The sequence below is a fragment of the Euprymna scolopes genome, chromosome 38 (genome assembly GCF_053919585.1).
Source record: "Euprymna scolopes isolate OS-2025 chromosome 38, ASM5391958v1, whole genome shotgun sequence".
NCBI lineage: Eukaryota > Metazoa > Mollusca > Cephalopoda > Sepiida > Sepiolidae > Euprymna > Euprymna scolopes.
This window is the reverse complement of record NC_136519.1, coordinates 31515337-31537344: the sequence shown is the minus strand read 5'-3', so window position 1 is coordinate 31537344 and position 22008 is coordinate 31515337. Positions and strand designations below refer to the sequence as shown.

General features: G+C 33.9%; 1 pseudogene; it reads left to right on the top strand.

The window, feature by feature from the left end:
* The first annotated feature begins 21593 nt into the window (after positions 1-21593).
* On the top strand, positions 21594-21711 carry LOC145263512 (5S ribosomal RNA; annotated as a pseudogene).
* The last annotated feature ends 297 nt before the right edge of the window (positions 21712-22008 follow it).

Below are 22008 nucleotides of genomic sequence, written 5' to 3'. Positions count from 1 at the left end.
CTCTATCTGTGTCTAAATCTAAGCAAAAATTCCATGAGCAGAGTTTATTTTTCTAGAACTGTTTGTTTGTGGAACACAATATCACGGAGTGCTTCCCGGCTGATTACAACATGGTCGTTTCCAAGTTCAACACGAACAGCCGTCCTCTAAAAAAAATAACTTCTTGAAGAGCCGTTCTCTAAAAAAAAAAAAAAAATAACTTGTCAAATATCCATTACGGTAACCATTAACCTATAACCCAGAGTGGCCCCTGGGCCTTGATGAACAGTCACTATACAATATATATAGTACTTTTGATTGTAAAAGGACCACACATCGTTTAGTTTTGCATTTCTTGCCTTTTCGTTCGCTTGCTTAAGGTGTTGATGACTTACCGACACTTCGGACGGAATAAGGTCAATTTAAAATTAGTAAATGTCAAAATATTACCGGAAGCCAATCAATCTAAAAAGAATTTCACTTCCGGAATGTCTGTTTAACATTAGCCTTCACTCGTTGTACAATCAATCATTCAACGAGTGTTTCTTCCGTTTAAATTGTTGTGACTTTAATTAGACTAGTAGAATTAGACGCCATTTTGAATATCATTAACCTAAGATTAGATTTTGTTGGCCGTCATTAACTTTACTCATTTTTTATACTGGAAATTATAATGGTTTAATTCGGTATTTACCCAAACTTTATTCCGTGCCATTTTAATATATATATATAAACACACACACACACACACACACACACACACACACACACACACACACACACACACACACACACACACACACACACACACACACACACACACATATATATATATATAGAGAGAGAGAGAGAGAGAGAGAATAAATGACAAAAAGTTATATTCCAAAATTCATGATGTTGACCATCTTATAATTTATTCTTTTAATTCAGTTGACTTATACAATTCTTGATAGTATCTGTTTCGTAGCGCAAAATCAATCACGCAATTATTATATCAATCAGTGAATCTATTATGCCCTTAACTCATCATAGCAACAATCAATCCGTCAAAAGGAATTGAAATGTGATTTGACATGGTAAAAATACGAAAATTGGAAGAGGAGCTGCAGTTACCATTACGCCATATTGAATTTTTATGAAACCATGTCAAATCACATTTCAATTCCTTTTGACGAATTGGTTGTTGCTATTTCTTCTGATGAGTTAAGGGCATAATAGATTCACTGATTGATATAATAATTATGTGATTGATTTTTTGCTACAAAACAGATGCTGTCTAGAATTTATTCTCTATATTTCTATGTAATTACATTGGGCTTCTTATATAAGGATTGATATATAATAAGAAAATATATTTCTACAGAAATATATATATATATATATATATATATATATATATATATATATAATCTCACAGAATTTTCCGGGTACTGGATATGACCTTAAACTATATCCGATGGTAAGGCCCCAGCTTGAGATCTTTGGGGAGTGTGGAGCAACCCTTTAATTGGCATTGCTCCCAGGTCCATTCTGACCCAGAGTGGTAGTACCTGTTAGGGTCCCAACTAAAATAGAAACCAACTTAAAAAAAACAAATATATTCTATTAAAATGTTTTTCAAAATCACTGGATTCGGCATTAAATAACTTGAAAAGGGTTGATATGCCATAAAGCAAGCAAGCAAGCAAGCAAGCAACAGAATTTTCCGCACTTAATCTGTGTGAGCATTGGTCACGTTTCAGAAGGTACTACCTAAACTTTCCCCACTCTTTATCTGTGCCTAAATCTAAACGCAGATTTCATGAAAAAAAGCTTCTTTCCTAGAACTGCCAACTTGTAGAACACTGTTTTTCTGGTTTGCTTCCCAGTTGAATACAACATAGTAGGTTTCAAATCCAATGTAAACAAATTCTTGTTGAGATATCCCCGATAAACAATTAAATTCTACCCAATTTAGACTATTAACGACTTCTAAACTACCATTACATTCATTAACTCTCATCCTCCAGTCGCCTTCGGGCCTTTATAAGTGGTAAATCCCAAGCAAAAAAAAAAGAAAAATAAATTCTACTTACGTATCAAGCATTGGCGAAATAAATACTAAAAACAAATACATAAAATTGATGTTAGGACGATTAATCGGAATTAAAATCGAGTATTGAAAAATCAGAATTTTTTGAAAGTATCGGAATCGAAAAAATTAGTGCCTATTTTCCGATGGCAAAAACGATTTTTTTATTGCTTGTATTTGTCTAAAACTTGATTTTCCGTAACAAAATGATGATGAAAAATATGGAAATAGTATCTGCATCTTAGATTATTCATTCCCGAAGTCAACTTTTCACAGCTGTTTTATTTGATTTTAAACTAAAAAATTACTCCGAGTAAAAATAGTAAAAATAAACGTAATAAATTATTCGCTAATTACTAGGGCTATGACAACAGCATATTCTTTTCATTGTTTTGACTCTCGAGTATATATCCGACAGAGTTAGGCACAGAGAACCACACCACTTTATATAAAATACATATAAGATAGAAACGGATCCACACTCGAGAGTCAAAACAATGAAAAGAATATGCTGTTGTCCTAGCTCTACTCATTACACACACACACACACACACACACACACACACACACACACACACACACACACACACACACACACACACACAAAATCAATTAAAACGCGTCCATAGGAAAACGAACCTCCCACACACTCCATACATAAATGAAAATGTGCTCTAATCTTGTTGAGCCTTCATTTAAGATAATCTAGCCTTAATTGACATTGTTGTCTCGTCATCTACCTAACACTTATTCAAGAACCCCCCCCCCCACCCCACCCCACGGAGCCTTAATAATCGGTGATGGTGAATATGAAGAAATACTCCGCTGTTGCAACAGCGGAGTTACTATATTTAAGAGCATATCTGAGAAAATCGACTACATCCTGTCTGCTCATCCTTTGGCTAACATTCACATCTGTGGTGACTTCAATGTCCACAATGTAGAATGGCTGACCCACTCAAACAAGACAGATGATGAGGGTAGGCTCTGTCATGACGTCTCCATTACCTATGACCTCACTCAGATTGTTCACGAACACACCCGTGTGCCCGATACTACCGGTTAGTATGCAAGCCTTCTAGACCTTTTTCTCACAACTTCCCCTGAGCTATGTTCATGTTCCGTTCTATCTCCTCTGGGATCTTCCGACCACTCGGTTGTATCAGTTAAGATAAAAATGAAATGCAACAAGTCTTCAGACGTACTTCTCCACCGTACAGTATAGGATACTCTATGGCTGACTGGGATAGCTTCCGTACATTTCTATCTGATCTACCTATGCATTCCATGTTTAAAAAGGATGTGTCCTCTATAGTATCAGATCTGACCGAATGGTTACTTGTAGGTATAGACCGATTCATACCATCCAAAAATTCCAATAAAAACATAACAGCCAGCCATGGTTCTCCCCAGGATGTGCTGCTGCCATGGCGCACAGAAATCACTTTTTCCATAGCTACCAACGTAATAGATGTACTGAGCCTAAAGCTGCTTCCAGGACTGCTAGCAACTATTTTAAAAGAGTAATAAAAATGCCAGAGAGCTATATGCTCAATCCGTCAAATCTAAAGTAGCTGAGCAGCGGCTTGGTTCCCACCAGTTTTGGCAAATAGCAAACAGGATCCTGAACAGAAGCGTGCGTTCTATCCCAACCATCATCAATGGACTTGAGGTAATCTCGTCAGCATCAGACAAAGCCAAACTATTTGCAAAGAAATTTGCAGCTAATTCTACCCTATGCGACAAGGCCATCAACTCCGCGTATTTCCTCCTATAATAGACAACACGTTATGCAACATACAAATATATCTGCGTGATGTCGTCAAGCTAATCAAGAACCTTGATTCAAGTAAAACAACTGGCCCTGACGGCATTCCAATTATAGTGTTGAAAAAGTTTCAACCAGAACTTGCCCCATATTTACAAAACTGTTTAAGCATTGTCTTAAAGAGAATTGTTTCACAACACCATGGAAAACCTCATCAGTATGCCCTGTATTTAAGAATCCAGGTGATAGGTCATCTCCCTCTTAGTACAGACCAATAAGTCTCCTGTGTGTCATGAGTAAGTTGTTAGAATCATATTAAATAAAGAAGTAGTCAACCACAGTATTAATGCTGCTGTCCCTCAAGGGTCCATCCTTGGCCCAACTCTTCCTGATCTACATCAATGATCTCCCAAAACACATACTTAAATCATCCGTTGACATCTATGCTGATGACACGACCATCAAAGGCCATAAATAACAAAGTTCTCTCTGATTCTCTCTCCGCTGATCTTGGGTGCGTGGTACAGTGGGGGAAGAGGTGACTGTTTACTTTTAATGCATCTAAAACCAGACTTCTATCTTTACATCATCAACGGGTCCTGGATATGACCTTAAACTATATCCAGTGGTGAGGCCCCAGCTTGCGGGCTTTGGGGAGTGTGGAGCTACCCTTTAATTGCTATTGCTTCCAGGTCCACTCTGACCCGGAGTGGTAGTACCTGTTAGGGTCCCAACTATGGGTTAAATAGAAACCGACTTGAAAAAAATAAATATATTCTATTAAAAATTTTTTCTTCCGAATCTTTGGATTCTGCATTAAATAACCTGAAAAGGGTGGATATGCTGTAAAACAACCAACCAACCAACCAACCAACCAACCAACCAACCAACCAACCAACCAAATTACATCATCAATGCTCTGATCCCCATCTGGCGTCAATTGAAATCGATGGCTCTCGTCTTGGGGAGGCTCCATGTTATGACAAGCTGCTGGGATTGACCTTTACTCCTGATCTGAAATGGAATACGTACATCAAATCTGTTGCCAAGGTCGCTGGAAAAATGGTGGGATCCTTCTACCGCTCCAGAAGATATCTCACTGCTGATGCGATTCTCTATCTATTTAAAAGCCAATTACGTCCAAGGATGGAGTACTGTTGCTACATCTAGGAAGGAGCTGCTAAAAACAGCCTATCCTGCCTTGACAGAGTACAAAATAGACTTTGTAGCCTAGTGGGGGACACCCTTTTCTCCTCCCTGCAACCTCTCTCCCACAGAAGGGACGTTGCGAGCCTGACGTTGTTTTATTGTTATTTCCATGGCAAGTTCTCGTCTGAGCTCCAATCTCTGGTCCCACCTCGCCAATCTCTCACGAAAAACACCCGTCTAGCTGAAGCCACTGTCAGTAATTTTCCCCACTCTTTATCTGTGCCTAAATCAAAACATAGATTCCATGAACAAAGCTTCTTTCTTAGAAGTGCACGCCTGTGGAACTCTGTTCCGTTTGTCTGTTTCCTACCTGCCTACAACTTGGATGTCTTCAAGTCCAACATAAACAAGTTCCTGTTGAACCGCATCCTTAAGTAAAACACTTTATCAAATCTCCATTAATAACGATTACTACGATATTAACCGATTGATTACTTTACACGCAATAACCCTTATCCTCAAGTGGCTTCTGGGCCTTGATAAGTGGTGACTTCCTTGTAAAGAAAAAAAAATCTCCACCCTCCAAAATTTATTTAAAATTACCACGACAACAAGTAGTTTCCAAGATATGAAGAAATGCACCCACTCTATGGCCACCTTTTTTGGGGGAGGAGGGCTGCCGATTTATGTGTTTCGTTCTCTTTTTTTTTTGGGGGGGGTATAGTTTTTTTTTAATAGGTGTTTCTGCAGTTTCATTAACCGTTTTAACATAAGTAACGCGCCGACATTTACCGAGCAGAAGAACCGTTTAATATTTCACAAAAATTCTGTTTACACTTGGTAGGAGGAGGTGGCGGGCGTGTGTGTTGTGGCGGCCGCGACCAAATGTACACATTTTGTGAAATATTAAATGTTAAAACCTATACAACTTCTATAAGTGAATATTCCCCCTAAAAAAAAACACAAAAAAACAAACAAACAATAAAAAAAAAACAACAGAATAAAACGCCCCCCCCCTCTTCCAAAAAGATGGCCATAAAGTGGATGCATTTCTTCATATGTTGAAAACTTGTTTCCTGGAATTTTAAACATTAGTGGTAATTTTAAAGGACTTTCTGAGGGTGGGAAGAAAGTCCCCCCCCCTCAAACGGTGACTATAAAGTTAGTGATCATTTTACGTTAAATTATTATAGAAAAGTGATCCCCCACTTTTTAAGAACTAACATTTCTTCATATCTTGAAAACTTGTTTCCTGGAATTTTAAACATTAGTGGTAATTTTAAAGGACTTTCTGAGGGTGGGAAGAAATCCCCCCCCCAAACGGTGACTATAAAGTTAGTGATCATTTTACGTTAAATTATTATAGAAAAGTGATCCCCCACTTTTTAAAAACTAACATTTCTTCATATCTTAGAAACTATTCATTTGCCGCAATTTTTAAACGTTATTTGCGTTTTCAGCGTCCCCCAAAACTTATACAAGGACTTTTCAAGGGTGGAGTAATTCTTCATATTTACTGCGGTGATTTTTCACCAAGTAAAATAAATGAATAAGAAGAAGTAAAAAAAAATTATCCTGCCTCGAGGGTAAAGTTCGACTAAAGGGCAGATTTTTTTTATATAAAAAAAAAAAATGTAATATTTGAACTACAGTACACATGTTGGATGTTATTTTTAGATACGACACTAATTTTCGACACCCATAACAAAAAACTAAAAAAAAAAAACTCGTAAAAGGAAATTAATTCATCGTAACATTTTTTTACTCTATATTGAAAAAGAACCAGGGTTTAAACATATATAACCATTATTTATTTCACACTCCATAAAACCGACGAAATTTGATTTGAATATCACAAAATGAAAAATAAAAAAATAAATAAATAAAATAAAATAAAATAAAAAAATAAAAAATGACAAAATATAACAATGGCGGCAATTTTTTTGAAACACAGCGGAATTAAAAATTAAAAATATAGAAAAAAAAAGGTCAGTAAAAATATGCATTATACCTCGTTAAAGTTTTTGTTAACTCATTAGTCAAGTAAAAGTTTTACCTTTAGCTTGAACTATTATATATATATATATATATATATATATATATATATATATATATATATATATATATATATATATACCATTTTTGGATTTTTACCCTTCACCGGACTATCCATTCATGTGAAATCTTTTTATTATTTTTCTTTTGCCTCCTGTTCCCCTTACCTCACCTTTTTTTTTTTTTTTAACCAAGTAAGATCTTTGACTTACTTGTAGTTTCATTAAATACTTTTATATGCAAAATCTATCCTGCATTTTGCTAATTCCTGCCCTCTTATGAGAAGGAGAGTATTTCTTCGAAACTCCGCGGATTAAGGACTATCCACTTAGTTTGTGCTTCCTTTTTTAAAATTAAATATGTCTTTAACTCTTTTTCAAGATGTCTTTTAACATATCTTATTAATCATTTGTTCATATATATATATATATATATATATATATATATATATATATATATATATATATATATATATATATATATATATATATAGGCGTGTATATCCAAAATATGTATCACATTGAAGCAGATAACACATAAAATTATTAACTTCCCATATCTATGGACGGCCCTAAGTGACAAATTTTCGTTGTTGATAGCAATTCATTATTTTTCAATATTGTAATTTGTAGCCTGAGAAACTAATATTTAAATTATTTCTATAAAATTCCTTTTTATTCTAGGAAATATTATTTTTTAATTAAATATTAATTTTAGATTATTAAAATCAAGCATTATTTAAATTTTAACTAAATCCTTAAATTAACTTTATTGGAAACTTATTTTCAATTAAAAATTTTTGTGCGGAATTTTAAAACAAAAGTCTCTTTTTTATTTAATAGTAACAGATTGTAAAATCAGCCGTGCACAAATAAATTTAATTAACTGTGAACTAATAATTGTTTCACTTATTTTGTTTTGAAATTATATTTTTGTTTTAACAAGAAACAAGTAAACGCGACGATTTTTATTAGTGAGATGCTAAGATGAACAAATTGGTCTTCCATAGAAAAATTTATTCACGTTCGATTTCTAAATATATTTTTTATTTGCTCATTGACGAAAAACGTTCCTATTTTTTTCGATTCCGATTAATCGTCCCAACACTAATTGTTATTCATTTATAAAATCTCCATTACTAACAATTACTAGGATATTATCCGATTGATTATTGTACACGCAATAACCCTTATTCCCGAGTGGCATTCGGCCCTTGATAAGTGGTGACTTCCATGTAAAAATAATTAAAAAATTATTGTTATACTAAGGCGACAGTCCGAAAGTGACAGACAAACAGACATCTTAAATATTTGTAAAGATCTAATTTCCAAACGGAATAGTGATCCTCTCCATGTGAGTTGACAAACAAGTTTTCTTTTTTAGAGGGTAGAGCGGTGGGAAGGGGCTCGAGGCGGGGGCGGGAGTCGTGATTGGTCAAGTCAGTGAATTAGCCAGTCAAAAAACAGGATGTTAATTGTACACGACATTGAAATTGCCATTCGATGAATTCCGCACATAACTTTGAAAACCGAGGTTTATTTATTTAAGCCACTGTGGTTCAAGCCATCGCAGATGGCCGCTTTCCTCAGCCAACCGATCACAGATTCTCCTATGACGTGCGCAAGAAAGACGTTTGTAAACGGAAAGGACAGTATTTCCCCGCTCATCCTCCTCGTCCTCATCGCCTTCTTCTTCCCCTGCCCCTACCTCTCCTCCTCTTCCTTTCCTCTTCTTCTTCCTCTTCTTCTTCTTCTTCTTCTTCTTCTTCTCATCATCATCATCATCATCATCATCATCATCATCATCATCATCATCCCCGTTCTTTTTTTTTTTTTTTTTTTTTTTGGGCCAGGAGGCTACTCTAGGATAAGAGATGATAAGTGTTAGGTGGATGGTGAGATAACTCCATGATGATCAGTAATGGCGGAACTTGGGCACGGTTTTATTAGTAAGGGACGGCTCAACAACAACAACTTATTTATATTGGACTTGAAAACGATCATGTTATAGCCAATCGGAGAGCAGCCCCACAGGCGGAGAGTTCTAGGAAAGAAACTCTGCTCATGGAAAATCTGTGTTTAGTTTTAGGCACAGGTAGAGAGTGGGGGAAGTTGTTGGCGCTTGTTGTAGTTGGGCGAGTATTTGTTCCGAACGTTTCTTTTTTACAGGAGATTACTGTAGATTGAAGCTCAGCCGAACATTTTCTTCTTATTCCTTCTTTTATTCGGGCAAGTGTTCCTTTTTTCCAACCTACGACCTTCGTTGCTAGACGTTTTGCTTCATGCATCTAGTAGCTACTTAGTTCCATTATGCTTTTTCCGAAACTGCTTTTTCGAAACCGCTTTTTCCAAAACTGCTTTTTACGAAATTGCTTTTTACAAAACTGCTTTTTCCGAAATTGCTTTTTCCGAAATTGCTTTTTTCGAAACTGCTTTTTACGAAATTGCTTTTCCGAAACTGCTTTTTACGAAATTTCTTTTTCCGAAACTGCTTTTTCGAAACCGCTTTTTCCAAAACTGCTTTTTACGAAATTGCTTTTTACAAAACTGCTTTTTCCGAAATTGCTTTTTACGAAATTGCTTTTTCCGAAATTGCTTTTTTCGAAACTGCTTTTTACGAAATTGCTTTTCCGAAACTGCTTTTTACGAAATTTCTTTTTCCGAAACTGCTTTTTACGAAATTGCTTTTCGATTGTCGGCGCCTTTCTATAACTCGTCATTGGTCTGTGTCGGATAGTACCATTTTACTAAGAGATTCGTTCATTAATATTTTTTCCGCACAAAAATTTAGGACACTGAAACCAACGCAAAATCTTGTATAAACCCCCACCTCCCAAAAAACAAAAACAAACGAATCTCTTCGTAAAATAGAACTATTTTTCTCAGATCAATGACGAGTTATAAAAAAGCCTAGCATTGTTTTTTTGACCAGCCCAAGATGAACCATTAAACAAACTTAGGGTCTCAATCACGAGACTGACAAGTCCTCACGCTCACACTCATGCACTAAACGTGTATATTTTTCATCCATACTTTATTATACAGGCATTTAAAATTATTGTAGAATCTTGAGAATTCAGTATGTTAGAGCTATACATCTTATGGGATGACTGACCAATTTTTATGATTTCACGTTCAAATAAACAGCTACAGCAGGAATTGGAATACGCGCTACTAAAGTCTGATTATCACAGCCGATGAATTTCAAAAATGTAATCTGGACGTGAGGACACTTTAGAAGAACGATATGAAATAGAATTCTGCCACAAACTTGGAAAAAATGTCATAGAACATATGGAACGCTTCAGAATGCTTTTGGACCATCTTGCATGAATCGAGCATCAGTTTTTGAGAAGCATAAGAGATTCAGGAAAAGCAGGAAGCCTGTAAGGGATGATGAGAGGTGTGGGAAAAGAAAGAAACTCAGAACACAAGAGTTGATTGGCCAAATAAAGAGTTTTATGGATAAAGACCGTCATGTGTCTCTAGAGACAATAAGTTCACAGTTTGATGTTAGTGTGAGAACTGTACACACAATTATTCAGGAGGAACTGAAGATGCGGAAGATTTGCGCGAAGTTTGTCTCAAGGGTACTCAGAGAAGATCAGACTATTTGATCAAGGTGGGCATCAAGACAGTTCCTCATCCACCCTATAGTACAGTCTTGCTCCCTATGACTTTGGTTATTTCTTAAGCTTAAGGTAAACCTTAAATGCTCACATATATATATATATATACATACATATATATATATATATACATACATATATATATATATATATATATATATATATATATATATATAATTAAAAAAACATAAATCGTAAAATTGCCTACTCATCAATGAAACAGCTGTAATGGAAAAATCCAGGAAATAAACGAAGGTTATAAAAAAAGAAAACGTAAGTCTTTGAATTTTCAACAAAACTTTGCACTATATATATATATATATATATATATATATATATATATATATATATATATATATATATATATATATATATATCCAAATTTAGTAATTCAATAAAATTAAAAATTTATTACGCGAAATAGTTAAATTTCAAATCAAAAGATTTTTATTGTTCTATGTAAAACAAAGAATACATTTGAAATATTTTAACTCCTTATTCTATAGGATTTCGATGCCTACCATTTCTTCAGAGGAGAAAATAATAGTAAATAATTAAAATGGTTTACTCCTTATTTGCTAAAGGCAGTAAGACAGGGAAAATCTCAATTAATTTTTTAAAAGCATTTAAGTATCATAGAGTACCTATTTACTATGCCTCCCCACGGGACAGAGTTAGACACCAGGGTCGTTTTTTAACGTGGAGAAAAGGTACAAAAATAAAAATTGTCTCAGTCGTGAAGGATTTCTCCTCCACCGAAAGAGAACAAAATGAAGTGCAGCATCTGAAGAACAGATACTACACTTTGATCTTGACCAAAAGGCGAAAAGTATCATAGAGTAAGGGAAGTTAATGAAAAGGATATAGAATTTCACATCCAAATTGCATGGTAAAATCCGAAGTGAAGGTCTTTCATAGCAGTGAGGTAATGTGATCCAATCTGTATTTTGAGTAATTCACGGTCCAAGGTAACAGTCCGAAGTAGGCATATTTTCCTGATTTTTTCTTTGTTTATATAATGAGCCTGGTAAATAAATTATTATATAGGTACGGTGAAACAGTTTATTAATAAATATATATATATTTTTTTATATATTTAATATTATTATATAATTATAGAATATGAGCCTCAGATTCCACTCCAAAATAACTTCAAGTTGTGAATAAAATAAAATGAAATAAAATAAAAACGGTTTCTGTAGAGTAAATGAAGAGAACATGAGCTTATGTGAAAAAAATTATTTGCTCTATCTTGTATATTGAGCAATTTTTACTTAGATGGGATAGTCCTTATAGAATATTACTGCCAATAATATTTTGTAAGACCTATAATCACAGGTTTCCATAACAGTTGATTTGTTGGATAACTGTATTCTGAAGTTTATATATATATATATATATATATATATATATATATATATATATATATATATATATATATATATATATATATATATATATACGCATACACATAAACACATACATAAACGTACATACATATACATACAGATACACATATGTACATACATAACAGCTTCACATATATACACACGCCTATAAAGATACATAAATCTGGGGAGAAAGAAGAAGAGGGAGGTGGACAGGAAAAGAGAGATATAGGTGTGCCGGAACTACACACACACACATATATTAATGATGGGACGATTCCAATATTTTTCCCGATTCCGATACAATCACCGATTCCTTGCTAAATTCCACATTCCAATACAAATATCGACTCCGATTCCAATTCTTTATAAATCTCTCATTAATTATTTATTAGATTGTTATTTTCTCCGATTTTCGTAAAAACACATGTTAAATATATGCAGGTCAAAATACACTTGTGGAGGATGATGATATATCGATTTTAAAAATCAATAAATATTTATTATTTTATCAGTATTACCAACAATGAAAGATTTTACTTTCAACAAAATCAAACAAAAAAACAAGACAAAAGAATCGTGTTGGCATCGGAAAATAGGCATCAGTTTTCGCGATTCCGATTCCGATTCTGATACCCCCTAATTTTCCGATTTTTCCGATTCCCGATTCCGATCAATCGTCGTAACACTAATATATATATATATATATATATATATATATATATATATATATATATATATATATGCGGTAATATGAAGAAAAGTAAAACTTAGAGAAAAAATATACACACATATACACGCACACACATATGCATATATATATATATATATATATATATATATATATATACATACATGTGTGCATATACATTAATGTACACATATACATATACCCGCATACATACATACATACATACATACATACATACATACATACATACATACATAATACGTATTGAAATCAAACAGCTGGTAGACAGGAACTCAAATGCTTGATATATTAATAAAACCGTCCATCATGATGCGATGCGTATCGGCTATGTATACAGTGACATTTCCTACCAAAAAAGAAACTTTTTAGACTTAAAGTTTGATCTTTTTGTGACCAGTCTCCAAAATTTTAGTTATCTTGATCGCTTTACAATAAATTGATCTTCTGTCTAAAATATGCTCAAAATGGGTACCGTAATGTAACACACACACACACACACACACACACACACACACACACACACACACACACACACACACACACACACACATATATATATATATATATATATATATATATATATATATATATATATATATATAGTCCTGGTCAAAATCATAAGACCACTTAAGAAAGTAAGCGTTTACGCATATTATCGAATTTTTAATCAAACAAATAGTTGAAACCATTGCCAAAAGGGAAAATATGATGGAAAAAAATTTAATCTGCTTCATTCGAAACCTTAACCCTGATCTACTAATAATTATTTTTTAAAAAACAAACATTTTCACCTGGTCAAAATGATAAGACCACTTTAATAAAATCGGATAGTTTTGAAAACATGAATACGAAAAGCTTTCTATGTTACTAAAAGCAACTTGTTAGTGGATAAAAAAACATCTTACTAAATTATAAATGGCAAAAGGGAAACCATTATTAGAGTTTGAGAGAAGAAGGATCTTTGAGCTTAATAGGGGTGGACTCTCCTATAGATCCATTGCAAACGAAGTGAATCGTAGCAAAACGGTCATCGCAAATTTTTTTTAAGAAATCCATATCAATATGGGCACAAAAAGAGTCCAGGTCGACCCCCTCCCCCCCAAAAAATAACCCCATCACTGGATCGCCGTATCAGAAGAAGTTAAAAAAAAAAAACAAACTCCAGCATGAGCTCAATTCGATTGAAAAGCCAAACAGCAGCAGAATGTAATCCTAAAACCATTAGAAGGCATCTATAAATAAAGGGTTTCAAGCATTTAAAGCGACTGCAGAAACCACGTCTTCTTGAACAGCACAAAACTAACCGGCTTAAATATGCCGCCAAATACCAGACTTGGGATGAAGAGAAGTGGGAAAATGTAATTTTCTCCGATGAGAAAAAGTTAAATCTAGATGTTCCAGATGGATTTCAACACTATTGGCATGATAAAAATTTGCCCAAAGAGACTTTTTCAACTCGGCATAGTGGAGGAGGGTCTTTAATGATCTAGTGTGCTTTCTCGTCAGCTGGGACCCTAAAGTTGCAAGTAGTGAAAGGCCGGCAAACATCATTGAAGTGCATTTCAATGCTTGAAAATGCTGAAGGTCCACGTCTGTGTGGAAGAAATTGGATTTTCCAGCAAGACAACGCTGCGATACACACTTCTCGACAAGCACGAGAATACTTTTTTTTCAAATAATATAGAGTTGTTAGATCATCCAGCATGTTCTCCGGACTTCAATCCCATTGAAAATCTTTGGAGATGGATGGCAAAAGAAGTGTTCAAGGATGGAACCCAGTATGAGTCAATAAAGGAACTTTCTGATTCAGTTTTCAGTACATGGGATAAAATTCCTTCGCAACTGATAAAAAACTTAGTCGCAAGCATGGCGAAGAGAATTTTTGAAGTAATTCGTAATAATAGAGGCTATACTAAATACTGAGACCCTTTTTAGTAATTTATAATTGCCTTTTGTTAAATAAATTATCAGCGGTTTTATCATTTTGACCAGGTGAAAAATGTTTTTTTTTTTAAATAATGAGTAGATCAGGGTTAAGGTTTCGAATGAAGCTGATTTAATTTTTTTTCCATTATATTTTCCTTTTTGCCAATGGTTTCAACTATTTGTTTGATTAAAAATTCGATAATATGCGTTCACGCTTACTTTCTTAAGTGGTCTTATGATTTTGACCAGGACTGTATACACATGTGTGCATACACATTAATATAGACATACACCCGCATTAATACATACATATGAATACATACGTATACAATACGCACACACATACCTATACATAGACCTATATGTACGAGACTATGAAGAAGGATAAAATTTAGAGAAAATGTGTACATTTCGGAAAGAGTTAGCTAGAGAAGAAAAACAAAAGGTTTACCCCACCCCACCGTGTATATCAGTCGTAAGGAAAATGGTTATGGTAAATCTTTGTTGTTATAGAAATTGTAGTCATTGAGTTGTCCTAGGTTTTTATTAAAGTCTGTAGTGTGCATGTTCAGTTTCAGAATAAGGTTTTGTTCATATTTTCGTCTCCGATATTGTGTATAAAGATTGGATGCTATGAGATGTATCTGATGTTGTCTATTGTATGGTTTGGTAAATTGAGGTGAATAGCTCCTGGATGCTGTATGGATTTATCTCTAATGGTATGTTTGTGATTGTAAAGGCGTAGGCCCAACTCCAAGCCTTTTTCCCCCATACGTAATTGTCTTTTGTGCATTCGGTGAAGTATACTAATTATACTACATTTGAGCTAATGCAGTTTAGAGAGAGCGAGTTTGAGTTGGATAATGGTGCTTGGAGGGGAAAATATTGTAAAATAGGTTTCAAATTTTCAAATTTATCGATTTTAGAAGTTCCGATTTGTTGATTTGTCGATTCTACCAAACACACACACACACACACACACACACACACACACACACACACACACACACATATGTATGTGTATTAATTGTATAAACATAAAATTTATACACCTAGTTTCAGATTTCACTTCGACAATCTTCAATACGTAAGAGCTAGGTAGTTAGTTTTGAAAATAAAATATTTTGTTACAAGCGTCACGAATCCTCACTATGATGAAACGCGAAAAAATCTGTGTAGCTTGAGTGCCATAATATTTTCATATATATATATATATGTATGAAAAAATATATATATGAAAATATATATATATGAAAATATATATGTATATATATATATATATATGTGTGTGTGTGTGTGTGTGTGTGTGTGTGTGTGTGTGTGTGTGTGTGTGTATACGAGAATATTTCACACCTGTATCTCATATCTGATGTTTTGTTTGAAAGAAATGAAATCAATTTGGTGCTAAATATTTTCACTGGGGATTTTCGTGATTTTCTATCACATAAACAAACCTACTTTTAATGCATATATATATATATATATATATATATATATATATATATATATATATTTATATATATTTATATATATATATATTTATATATATATATATTTATATATATATAAATATATATAAATATATATATATTCATATATATATTTATATAAATATATATATATAAATATATATATAAATATATATATATTTATATATATATATTTATATATATTTATATATATATATTTATATAAATATATATTTATATATATATAAATTTAATATATTTATATATATGTATATATAAATATATTAAATATATATATATATATATATATAAATTTAATATATGCATACTATATTTATGCATATATACTTATATATAGGTATATCTACTATATATATATATATATATATAAATATTTAGTATATATATACACATATAAATATTTAGTATATATATATATATATATATATATATATATATTTATATATACGAATACAGAAAGTTATAAGCTTTTATACTTTTCGTATTCTTTTTTACACACACACACACACACACACACACACACACACACACATATATATATATATATATATATATATATATATATATATATATATATATGTATATAACGTGTAAGCGAGGTGGGGTAGTATTGAGTTCATCGTGTTATTACAATGGATGTTACAAGGATCTTCACGGCCCAATTCACAGAAGACACAACCGGTGTGCGTTCTTAACTGTTCAAATAGAACGACGCATTTGACTTTACTTCCATATCGGTTGAAAGGGCATTGAAATCAAACAGCTGGTAGACAGGAACTCAAATACTTGATACTTTTAATAAAACCGTCCATCATGATGCGTATCGGCTATGTACACGTAGACCCTCCCCACCAAAAAAAGAACCTTTTAGACTTAAGGTTTCATCTTTGTGTGACCAGTCTTCAAAATTTTAGTTATCTTGATCGCTTTACAATAAATTCATCTTCAGTCTAAACTATGCTAAAAATGGGTACCGTAACGTGGTTGGAAATCGTTGTATACGTTCCGTCTAATTCAGAAACAAGTTCTGGAACAGTTGTGCGTGGATTGGCTTTGACTAAGACTCTTAATTGACCGTTGTCAACATCTGATGGCCGGCGCTACACTCATCAACTTCAAAACTCTCGTCGCCGCCAGGACATTTTTTAAACCGCCATTGCGTAGTGCGTTCAGTAGCGGATACTGGACCAAACGCTTCTTTGATATCGTGAGCTGTTTCAACAGTTTTCGGCATAGCTTGAATTAAATAAAAAATTGTGCGAATTTGCTCTTTTTACCATCTTGTATTTAACGTTCTGAAAAGAAGGCATACCTGTTTTAAAACGATTGTAATTGGAACGACTAGATAGGGTTACAAACACTTCTTTAAATAATATATAAAGTAAAGGTATTATACCGAAAACTTATTTGAAAATGCAGTATTTTAAATCCAAATTTAAAATTCCGCAAGAACTTTCTAGTCAACCCATATATATATATATAAATTATTATTGTAAATAATAATAATAATAATAATAATAATAATAATAATAATAATATATATATATATGTATATATATATATATATATATATATATATATATATATTATGTGTGTGTGTGCGCGTGTGCGCGTGTGTGTGTGTGGTGCATGTATAAATATATACTAGTGAAACACACGCCATAAAAAGCCCATACTCTTGTTCTAATATTTAAATAATCTTAGTTCAGTAGAACCCCAAGATACAGCCCCCCCCGGGATACGAGGTCCCGGGATATGTCTTTTTTCAGGTTACGATGTGGTATACGATGTTTTTCTGGCCGGTGTTTACGGTATTTTCCCGCCTTACGGTGTTATTGACAATGTTATTTGATGATATACATGTGTATTATATACTGTACTGTATTTTGTTACTAATTTTTAATATGTACAGTATAAAATTTTGCTTAGGTCTCGCCATACAGCGATTTCATCTTACGATCCTAATCCCGGAACAGATTAATGCCGTATCCTGGGGTTCTACTGTGGATGTGATATTAACGGTCCATTGTTAAAATTAGAGTACTTATAATGGATGATCATTCGTCACTTGAGTGACTACTAATTCATCTTTATGAAGTAGATATATATTTCCCCCAAACCTCTGGTTTTTATAGAGGGGAGACCAAAACTTGCTGCTATGGTTTCAAATGATTTAAAATAACAGCAAGAGGAGACTTGATTCCAAATATTTCTCATATGTTATACCCCTCATCTTTGCTTTTCATACATAAAGTAAATTTCACAGTGTATAAGACTTATTTGATACTGGAGATATTCATAACCGTACCCTATTTCCAAAAGATGGGAGATATAACATATGAGAAATAGTTGGAATCAAGTCTCCTCTTGCTGTTATTTCAGATCAGTTAAAACCATAGCAGCAAGGTTTCGTCTCCCCTCCATCACGCCCACAACTTTTGAGGACATCTAATTCATAATACTCACTCTGTCTTTCTGTCTGTCTGTCTGTCTGTCTGTCTATTTTCAAATTCTATTTCTCCGAAACTAAAAGTCGCAGAACAGCCTGGGGCCCTTAAATGATTGGATTTTTTATAAACAGTCTTTTTTATAGGTCTTTAGCCGGTTAAAATAGGTTTAATCAGTTCATATACGTGTCATGTTGGAACAGTGGTAACGTCACCAGCTTTGAATGCTACAGTTTTGCTTTCAGTTTCGATCCTAGCTGATGGCACACAAATACTCTTTTTTATTTTTGAAATTACGATTCAATAATAATATATACGAAATCTAGACAAATTAAAATATCATATTTAAGTATATTTTACGACCGGGCAAAACCGCCCCCCCCGCGCTAGTATAAGATATTTTAAAATTCAAATGTAAAACTAGGAAAACGAATGACTATGATTGAAAAATTTTATGACTGTAAAAAGTGCAAAAAAATAGGCTCTGTATGACGGATGATACCCTTAATGTGCGATCTTAAGGGCAAAGGTCACATAGCACACTACATTGTTCATGTCATTACGTTTCCAACGAGCCTTCATTTATTAAATTCTCATCAATAGTCACTGAGATTTTAAATTTATAAAATTGCCCCCAAAAGTTATATATATATATATATATATATATATATATATATATATATATATATATACACACACACACACACACACACACACACACATATATATATATATATATATATATATATATATATATATATATATATATTGCGTAAATTAAAAATGGACGCTTCTGTATAGTTAACTTGCTATAGATAACCAGCATCATAATTACTTCTCTCATAGACATATTGACAAACACATGAAACCCTACCTTTCAAATGTTAAAAAATAACAAAAATCAAACACAAACAGTAACGCTATAAACTTATTCTATCGAAACCAAATACATAACAATTACCAACATGCCGAACGATCTTTAAACTACATAATAAAAAATGTATATCAAACCAGTCAAACGGCACAAATAAATTAAATTAATAGGCCAGCACTCCGCCAATTCAACCGTCATAAACCAACTGCAGATAGACAGCTTTTATCTTTTACAAAAGAGCCACCACGTATCAAGGCCTGGCGGCCACTCGAGGATAAGTTTTACAGTAGTCAAGAGGACAATATCATAGTAATCGTTAGTAGTGGAAATTTGTTAAATTGGGGTACTTAAGAAACGACTTTTCAAGAACTTGTTTACGTTAGACTTGAAGACGACCATAGTGTAGTACACTAGAAAGCGGGGAAACGGAAGAGAGTTCTACGGGTTTGCAGTTCTAAGAAAGTATATTTGTTCATAGAACTTATGTTTAGGTTAAGGCACAGATAAAGAGTGGGGGAAATTATTGACAATGATTTTATCTAGCTGAGTGTTTTTCGTGAAAGTTTGGCGAGAGGATCATAGATTGGAACTCAGACAAGCACTTGCCATGAAAATAACGATAAAGCAAAGACAGGCTGGCAACGTCTCCTCTGAAGGAAAGAGGTTACAGGAAAGAGAAAAGGGCATACCCCACTAGATTACGAAGTCAATGTTGAACTCTTTCAAGGCAGTATAAGCTGCTTCTAGCAGCTTCTGCCAAGATGTAGCAACAATACTCCATCCTTGGACGTACTTGGCTCTTATACAAGTAGAGAATTTATAGATATTTATAGATTCACAAAATGACCCATACAGTTATACCTTTTGTCTTCCTGCTGAACAAATTGAGGAACTGAATGGGTCAAAAGAGACTATGGAAGCACATGTTCACTTGCAGAAGTTGTATAGTAAGCCTCACGCTCCTCAATGGTTCAGTTCATTCATTAGAGCTGCAAGTGCGCAAAAAGCAGCATGCATTTCGCCAATTCACTTGCCATAAGTTAAATATAAATAGATAAACATTTATAGATTCTAGAAATGATTGTAAGACTGTAATAGCCACAGCTCAGAGAAGTCACTCAACGATGACCACAAAATAATGCATTGAGCCGCAGAAATTAGGAACTCGCGATTTCTGGAATATCTATAATAGTATGGTGAACAGTGGGAAATCGACAATTCCAACAACGGTTACTGATTAGGCTGAACTAATTGTCCGACGGTTCGTCTTGAACTCCACTTTGGAACCCACAAACCACTGCATCCCAAATTTCCAGTTGCGAATTGAAGCAAACTCAATGACCTCATTACCCCCGCTATCCAAGTCCGGGGCATGGTAAAATGTCTTACCACATCTAATGTATGTGGGCTTAACCTTATCCCACTTATAGTAATAAAAATTGCTCTGTTGAGTTGGCTCCCGTCTTCTCCAAACTCTACAACAAATACTAAGCTATATGTAAAAATCTTGCTTTTCAAATAGTTGGAAAACTGCCTCAGTAGTAATAGTGCTCAAGAATTCTGGTGTAAAAATTCGTCACCAAAATTATCACCCCCATCCCGCTAAAATCGTTAAATTTTGTATCAATTTAGCGATAGCTTGACACCTCGTTAGTGCAAAACTTCTTTATGACTATTAGTATGAATTTAAGCAAGCCTACCCTTCTGCAGATATCCTAATGATAATCTCTGAACGCATATATCACACAGCGAAGCTAGTACGGTAGTGATCGATATATCTAAAACCTTTGGCAAGATCTGGCATGAAGGTTTAACTCATGAAAATTAATTATGTACTCTGGTGCTACAAGACCAGACTGTCTGAAGATATTGGCTTCCTGATATACAATGCGCTAAACATTGGTGTTATCGTTTTTTCTTTCTCTTGGCAAAACTCAATCATGTTGTGCAAAGTAAAAAAAAAAAAACAACCCCGAAAACAACGATTTTCACAAAGAAAACAATCAATCAAAACATAAATATTTGAACTTGAAGCGTGAAATAACAAGAAAGGGTTGATATGCCGTAAGCAAAATAACCAATTAATTTATAGGTATTTTTGGGCAAACCTACGGCATAATCGCGTTGACACACCGGTTCTCGTCAGATCACCGAAGATAAGCAATGTTGAGCCAAGTTAGTACCAGATGGGTGACCAGATGGGGAATTCTAGGCGCTGTATGTGCTCTCCACTTATCTCGGCATTTGTTTCCAGTCATTCTGTACATACAATCCACTTGCCACTGGTATTTAACAATATCGACTCAGGAGAGGGGTGGTTGGAGATTGCGCACCTCCTGCAACAAAAAAATTTCACGCGCATGCACCCCTATAGTGGAGATCCATAGGCTGTCAAAGACCGAAGGTGCCTGTTTATTTAATATAATTAAATCTTTCACAAACAAAAAAACAAAACACACACACACACACACACACACACACACACACACACACACACACACACACACACACACACACACAG